Source organism: Heterocephalus glaber, unplaced genomic scaffold, assembly GCF_053883595.1.
Source record: "Heterocephalus glaber isolate CG9 unplaced genomic scaffold, H.glaber_assembly_v1.0 deba00001831, whole genome shotgun sequence".
NCBI classification, from domain to species: domain Eukaryota; kingdom Metazoa; phylum Chordata; class Mammalia; order Rodentia; family Bathyergidae; genus Heterocephalus; species Heterocephalus glaber.
The window spans coordinates 566,862-575,199 of NW_028258491.1; the positions used below are offsets into that span (position 1 = coordinate 566,862).

The 8,338-nt window shown below is 44.5% G+C and overlaps 1 pseudogene; it reads left to right on the forward strand.

Annotated features, from left to right (window-relative positions):
• The first annotated feature begins 1,992 nt into the window (after positions 1-1,992).
• LOC101708124 (olfactory receptor 6F1-like) lies at positions 1,993-3,066 on the forward strand (annotated as a pseudogene).
• The last annotated feature ends 5,272 nt before the right edge of the window (positions 3,067-8,338 follow it).

Genomic DNA, 8,338 nt, shown 5'->3' on the forward strand with positions numbered 1-8,338 from the left:
TAGGTAGCTTTACAATTATATGAAAAAGTGTTTCCCTTCCTGTCATCATAGATCCACTGGATGGAAATCTGCCAATGAGAGAAAAGAAATTAAAAACCAAGCAGGAGTTTCCTACCAAGTGCTCCTGGCATGGTCAGGGGCTTTGGAGTGAGTGACTCCAGAGGGAGGTGGAATCCTGACCTGTGCAGCACAGTAACTAAGAACAGTGGGTTTGCAGAGAAGGGCTAGGAGAGAGGGCACAGGGGCTTTGAGCTTTGTTAGGGGCAGGGCATGGGGAGAACAATGAAAACCTGAGATTGGAGGGTTTCAGCAAGTTTTCCCACCACAGCCATTAGGGCTGTCTGGGCTGACAGAGTCTGGAGTTGTCCCTGGTGATTCTGGTCACCTGTCCAGGGGCAGAGGGCAGCCAGAGCTACCTTCTTGGGCCTTCTCTTTATTTCCATTGCCCTCAGCTCCCACAGTCCTTATGCTGGAGTAGTGCATGTGGGGACGGGTTTCAAATTAGTTCTTTCGTATAAATAGACACATAGCGTTTGTACAATCTACAGGATGAAGTGTGATGAAAAATAAAGGAGAAGGGAGTGGGAAGACCCCCCAGGTGTGGCCTGGCCAGTGCCTTCTCCTGGAACTTGGGGAAGTGCAGGCTCTCAGGCCCCCCCCCAATGTCTTTTTGGACCAGGCTTCTTTTCCCACCAGGCGCTCTGGTAGCATGATGGGTGACTTCAGCCCACGGGGCTTGAGAAGGTTACTTCAGGGACAGTGGAGACCCTGCCTGCCTTGGGCAGGCACTTGCTGACAGGGGATCAGGGTTGCTCATTGTGGGTGTGAGGAGAAAGTGGGTGGGACCTCCCTGTTGGAGAGAATTCCAGCACAAAGGCAGAAAGATCTGCATTATTTTTCTTTTAAAAATCTGCTGCTTAAGGGTGAACTCTAGTCACCTACATGTTCACTAGTTTCCAACTGATCTTCTAGTGGGTAGGTTTTGTCTTCAAAACAGTGCTCGAATATTAACTCTTAGAATTATTCTAACAGAGAACAACAGAGAACGTAGAGCTCAGGGAGTAGCTCAGTGGTAGAGCTTGCCTAGGCTCTAGGTTCTACGTGCACCACCATCACCAAGTAAAGAAAAGGGGAAGAATGAAGAACAGAGAGCTTCAAAGTGGTTCTCTGTCCTTGGCTGACTCTCCTACCCTCACTTTAGGGGAGGGTGTAATGTTTCTGATGAAGGGTGCTTTCACGTTCAGAGCATTCTTCATAAGGACACAGAGATAAGTATCTCATTAATCAAATTAAATACTAAATAATGCAGGTCAGAAGAGACAAAAAATAATTTTGAAATTAATTATCTGTAAAATTCTTGTAGTCTTACTTCCATAGCATCATTTGAAGACAGAACTTCTAGCTTATAGTTTGGGAAATCAGGGCTAGGGATTTAGCTCAGTGGTTCTGCCACCTGCCTCCCAAGCACAAGGACCTGAGTTTGATCCCAGGTTCAAAAAAACCCACAACCCCCCCCCAAACAAACCCAGAAATAGTTTAGGAAATCAATTTAGAACTTAGAGCCTGTGAACATGAATGCGACTAGAATCTAGGTTTGGGAGAACAATATTCAAACAAAAATAATTTACATGCTTTCTTTCAAGAGTCATGCAGTGTCTGGATGTAAAATTTGTGAACTGAGTCCACAGGAAATGCTCAGCCTCCTGTGTCCTCAGATGTCTCCCAGGACAAGGAGAGGAGGGAGGCACCTAGGCTGGACTGAACCCCATTGCTGGTGTATACTGTTAATATTAGCATGAGCTCGTGAGATCACTAACATATTTTTGGCTGTAGTACTATGTACAAGTGATTTATTAAAATAAGTGATATTACCTCTGCCTGGCTTCTTGCACAGACAAAACATCCTATGCCTGCAAGGCCTTTACGGACACATTCCTTTGTCCTCCTGGGCTTCAGTGCAGGGCAGATGTGCCCTGGAAGCAGACTGCCCCAATGCACCAGGACAATGAAAGTCTGCCCTGGGACTTTCTCCTGCTGGAATTCCCAGGGTCCCAGGCCCTGCTGCTCTCTCTTCATGTTGTTCCTACTGATGTACCTCCTAACAGTGGGTGGCAACATGGCCATCCTGCTCCTGGTGAGCAGCTCCCCTACCTCCACACCTCCATGTACTTCTTCTTGAGAAACCTCTCTTTCCTGGACATCTGGTACACCACTGCTTCAGTGCCCAAAGCCCTAGCCATACTGCTGGGGAGGAGCCAGAAACATACTGTTTGTGGGCTGGCGCTTGCAGATGTACCTGGTTTTCTCCTTAGGCTGCACAGAGTACTTCCTGCTTGTAGTAATGGCCTAAGACTGCTACCTAGACATCTGCTCCTCTGTGCACTATGGGGGCATCATAAGCAGCTTTCTGTCCATGCAGTTGGCCCTGATCTCTGCAGCCTGTGGTTTCCTTGCCATAGCAGCACTCTCAGGGCTCTTCAGCACTCTGTCCTTCTGTTGCCCATGTGCTATCAACCACTTCTTCTGTGACATCACACCCTGAATGGCTCTGACCTGCAGCAGCACCCAGGTAGTGGAGCTAGTGGCCTTTGATATTGCCTTGGTGGTCATCCTGAGCTTGTGCCTCATCACCCTGGTGTCCTGTGTCTACATCCTCAGGACCATCCTCAGGATCCCTCCACCAGTGGCTGCAGGAAAGCTTTCTCCACCTGCTTCACCCACCTCACCATGGTGCTCCTCTGATATGGCTCTACCATCTTCCTCCAAGTCCCCACCTCCATCACAGATGCTCTGGACCTGACCAAAGCTGTCCACATCTTCAAAATGGTGGTGGCTCCAATCCTGAACCCTTTCATCTACATGCTCCATGACAAGGAAGTGAGGGAAAGCCTGCTGAGGAAACAGAAGGGGAAATAGAGCTCTCTAACACAGTGGGCACCTAGACATGCTCTCCATCATCTACTCAGGGGTTGCCAGGATGACTTCCTAGGACCAGAGCAAACCTTTTGATTCAGGGCCTACCTTGGATCACATGTGTATCAAGTGGGCTGCCATTCGTGGGAGAGATGCTGGGACCAAGAAGAAGCAACCACTTAGACCTTGCTTGTGTATTCACTGGAGCTTGTCTTGGCTTCAGACATGAAACAGAAAAGTGTAAGAAAACTAGGCTACAGGTATGAAGGAAATAAAACCATTTCACTGAGAGTTACACATCTTAATTTTCAAAAGGTCTGTTGAAAGTCTACTTCTATGAGAATCATGGCCTGTACCCCTGTAACAAAAAGGTGGGTTAGCAAGAGAAGGGCATGTCATATTTATTTAATCGAAGTTGTAAGTGACATAGAAGGCTCCTTAAAGGAAGGCTCAGACCCAGGAAGTGCCTTTATGTGGGTGGTGAGGAGTGGCTGGCTGCATAGAAACCTGACTGTTTGGGGTGTGAGCTGCCAGGGAGAACTCTGGAGCCTGCTCCAGACTTCTCAGTCATGCACACAGGACAGAAGGGACTAAGTTGAAGGGGAGACTTTTAAATTTAGAATCTTTCTTTGTGGAGAGGAGTTCTGCTTCTATAACTCATCTTGAGGAAGAGCAATTCTAGTCTCTAATGCCTGATTTAGTGCCAGAGAGACAGGAGAAGGAGAAAGCAGAGCCAGAGAATGTGGGACAGACTGCTTTTGAACTCCTTGCAAACTTCTGCAGTTCACACGCTAGGTCCAAAGCGTCCAGACTTTGAGGTCTCATGTTCTGACCCCCTATAGCACTGTGTGGAAAGCTATACATCTGGGTGGCTTCCCTCACTTATTCTCTCTGAGCAGGTGTGAATTCCTATACATGCTTTTGGGGAATTTCTAATAAAAGCCAGATTGCTACCTGGGATGGCTCCCCCACTGGTCACACATGCTGAGCTCACTCAGCTGTCTCCACACCTATACCTGCCTTTGCTCTCTCCTTCCACCACTGACCAGAAGGAAAGTGTGTCCTGAGTGTAAAGTTAACCCAACAATGTGGAATCAAGTCAAGACTCAGTGTGAAGGAAAGGAAATAATTGAGAAAGAACAGAATCTACTCATCAGCTCAGATTTCTCCTTCTAGTGTGGACTACAGTCACCACTCCACATGGACATTATTCCTGTGACTACCTGCCAAGCCAGAATCTTTATCTGCTTGATGTTTGATTCAGCTTTGTTCTTTTCCAACCCATAAGTTATGAAAAATTTTTAACTTTGTGGATAAAATGTATTATTATTCAAAATTATGTCCTTGTAATGAATTACTGGAGATAGAGACAGAAAGTCCATGCTGGTATTTCTGAATTCTTTAACCCATCTTGCCAAATTTCTCTTTTAGAAAATATTATTTAGGAGAGAGGTTCCAGTTAGAATTCTGTTTCACAAGATTCTGATGTATAGAAAGGTAATTTTAGCAGCATTTTCAATGTTATAATATTTGCAAAAAATTATTAAGTTTTCAACTTTTCATATTTACAGATTTTACCTTTCAAAGAGAAGTTTTAAGTATTAATTAATCAATGAAAGTGCACTTGTGCAGAAATTCACATTACTTCTCCAGAGACTGAGTGTGCCAGGGTCCAGTCATACCCAGCAGCAAATTTTTTACCCACAGCCTCTAGGCACCCAGGCCAGGGAGCCAAACTTAAATCTCCCAAGCCATGGGGCCCCAGTGGCCAGGGGGTGGTCGGTAAAAGTCAGTTTCCCAAGCTGCTACCTCCACTTTCAACTCAGGATCCACCAGGAATGCCAGCTGTCCCACCAAGCCAGTCATGAGAAGGATACCTACTTCAGTTTGCCCTGTTCCTATTCACTCTTCAGCAACTTCTGCTCAGGGCACAGCTAGAGATCCCTTTGCACACTGTAAAGTACCACTCCTCACCACCTTTGAGACTCTGCCAAGAAAAGGTGAAAGCAGCAGCAGGTGACACCTTGCTAGGCAAGCTCTGAATAAAACAGCAGTGATCCTGGCCATTCTGGGATGCTTGTTACAGAGATTTGGATTTGTCTTCCTGGGATGGTTACTCAAAGACTTGATATCTTTTGAGGGTCACAGTTACATCATCACATATAATTTAGCTATGTCACCAGGCAGCCAGAGGCATGAAGCTCAGATTGGTGTGGGAGCAACCCAGGCACATGGAGTAAAAGTGATGGAGTCCTGGAGAGGAAGGGCCAAGGCCTGCATGGAGTCAAGAGACACAGACTGGGCTCCAGGTGACATAGTAGACATGGAATCCACAGCTTGAAACCTCAACTGTTGAATGACTACATCTAGCCAAGGGTCACAGAGTTAGCAGTCTGAATTTATATTACTTGCATGGCATTTGTAATAGTAAAACAAATCATTAGTTCCAGGAGGAAGTAGTGACAACCCCTACCTGGTGCTACACCAGACTGGTGAGAAATAAAGGTGACAGCCTGGGGTTGGAGATTGGCTTCAGACCTCAGAGTGCTCTGCAGACCTGGGCCCTTAGCCTGCAGGGTCTGCTAACTTCCAGGTGGATGAGTCAGAAGTACATTGTATCTCAAGAAACCAAGGCGATGTCCAAAGAACAGGAGAAACCAATGCCTGATCAGAAATGGCAAGTAGAGAAATAAAGCTAAATTAACAGAGTATCTCTGTATCAGGAGAGGAGGAGATTTCCAAGAAGCTATTGGACATGTGAAAGTATGTGGTAAGGACCCTCTTCACAGCAGAAGGCAAATGGAGTTGGAGAGGCCAGGTTGCCCACTAGACCAGTGCAGGGACAAGGCCCCTTCCAAAAAGGCAGCCGAAGCCACCACCAGACAGAAGCTCCCTGAGCACAGAAGGGTGAGGAATGCTCAGGGGATCATCCCTGGGTCAGGGACCACCACAGGAAGGCAGCATCAGTCCCGTCAGGTACCTGCCAAGAATTCCCTGCTGAAGTTGGAAGATTAAACAAGATTTTCTTTTTTTTAATTTATTTTTTTATTTATATATTAATTGATACATTTTGGGTATATAATACATTTACAATTATCACTGGGTGTTTGTACCTGAACATGATGTATCTTACTTCTTATTTTTTCCCCCATTACCTATGCATCCTTCACCCCCACCACTCTTCTTTCTTTAAGAATGGTGGTATAAAAAAGACATGCAAAAATACTAAGAAATAGTTTAAAATGAATAAAAACCAAATCATATCTACCAGAGACTATGAAGTCCAGAGAAAGCTTATTTTGTCAGAAGTTCACTTATAAAAAGAGCTACAAACTATCAAAATCCAGTAATTCCACAACCGAGCATATAGAAAATCCCTTCCATGTCCATTTCAGCATTATGGGTGATAACAAAGAAATAACATCAACCAGCAAGTCCATCCATGAAAAAATTGATGAAGCAAAACACACATGCACTCTCTCTCTCTCTCTCTCTCTCTCTCTCTCACACACACACACACACACACACACACCACCAATGGAATATTATTCAATTATGAAATATTCTATTGTTTGCAGCTACATAGATCAATTCAGAGGACATTATGTTAAGTTAAATGAGCCAAGCACATCAAAGAAAATTCTGCATGAGCTCACTTACATGTGAAGTCTACAAATGTCAAGCTCATGGAAACAGAGTGAAGGGTATCTAACAGCACATATGACAGTGCTAGAAAGAGGTGCAAGGCTACAGGGACATTTGTTAATGGATGTCAAATTTTGGTTGCTTAGGGGAAATAGCATAATAAAATGTATTGCACAATGTGGTGTTCATAGTTAATGTAGTTATTGCTTTGCTGTCTTGAAAAATACAACAAATATGTATGATATAAAAGGAAAATAAATTGGAGTAGAGAACCTTCCTTGGCTGCAGTCCTGTGAGCTTTCATTGTGCATAGGTCCCTCTTTAGGGTCAGGGCCATGATTAAGGATGAGACATGTAAGAAGACAAGGAAGATTTCAGAAAGGAAGCAGGTGTACAGAAGTTGCCGAACAGCTTCCTTCCACTGCTATGCCATTGATGGAAAGGGCAGGTTAATTGTTTTTCTGTTCCAATGAAAATATGATCAGTTGATAATGAATACATACTATAGTCATGAATAGCAAATTTAAAATAAAAGATGAAAATTGAGGTAGCAAATGAAAAGATGAAAAAGTACAAATTTTAGAATTAAATTATATATATATATATATATCACGCATATGTGCCCAAAATTAATAAAGAATATAATAGAGTTATAGGAGTAAACTATTATACCTGAAAATAATGGTCAAAATATAGGCGACAAAGACCATTTACAACAAATGGACCTCATTCTTTAGTTGGCGAGGAGACAGTGTAAAATATGTAAGGCAGAGAAGGGAAGCCTGGTTGTGAGGAACAGTCTAGAGGATGAAGTGGTAAGGCCCAGCACGCCTGTCGTCCTCACACTGTGGAGAGCTCAGACTAAAGGCTGGGAGCAGAAGCAATGGAGGAAGACTTCAAGAGACAAAAATATTACTGCAAAGTTAGGACAAAATGAAGGAGGCAAAATCACATCCTTGGGATGAGTAATAACATTGGTGACAACGAAATGCAGTGCATAATACACATATATGCATATGTGTGTATATGTGTGTATATGTGCTTATATGTGCATATGTGTATATGTGCAGATGTGTGTATATGTGCATATATGTCTGTTTATATGTATTAAATGCACCAAAATGACCTTGCGTGTGTCCCTGTACCTTTCTCTGAGACAAACAGAAGACCAAAGCCCATGATATGTAAGCTAGGCAGTGTGTACCTGTGTTCCAGGGGATGTCTGCAAACTGAGGACACAGACCAAAGCAACAGGATGGGGTTGTGGCCTCCTGGAGGGCCTGAGTGAGCTGCACAAAGAGGATGGGCACAGAGGCTTCTCCAACAGTTTATGAAGATGCTCTGAGAAGGAGGTGTGTTATTTTCATCAAGTGATAACCAAACATCATGGTCATAATTCCTGTGTCCCCCTCTGATCTGCACAGGGCCTAGGACTAAGTGAGCTTGTACAAATCGTTCTCTGACATTTTCCTACTTTTTTCTCTATTTCCATTTGTGTGTGTGTGTGTGTGTGTGTGTGTGTGTGTGTGTGTTTCATTCCAGAGCTGGGATACAACCCAGGGTCTTGCTGGGGAGCAAGTGCTCCACCCCACCCCTGCCTTTCTTAATGTCTGTAAGGAAGGTGATAGTCCAGGCAGAGGGAATTCAGCTCAGTGCCCGCCTTGTGGCCCTTGTCCCCATTACCAGTGTCTCTCATTACTTTGGTGGCCTCCTCCATGGAGATCCTGTCTTGGGAGAAGTTGGGTCTTCACAGAGCAATGAGGACACACAAAAGCCAAGT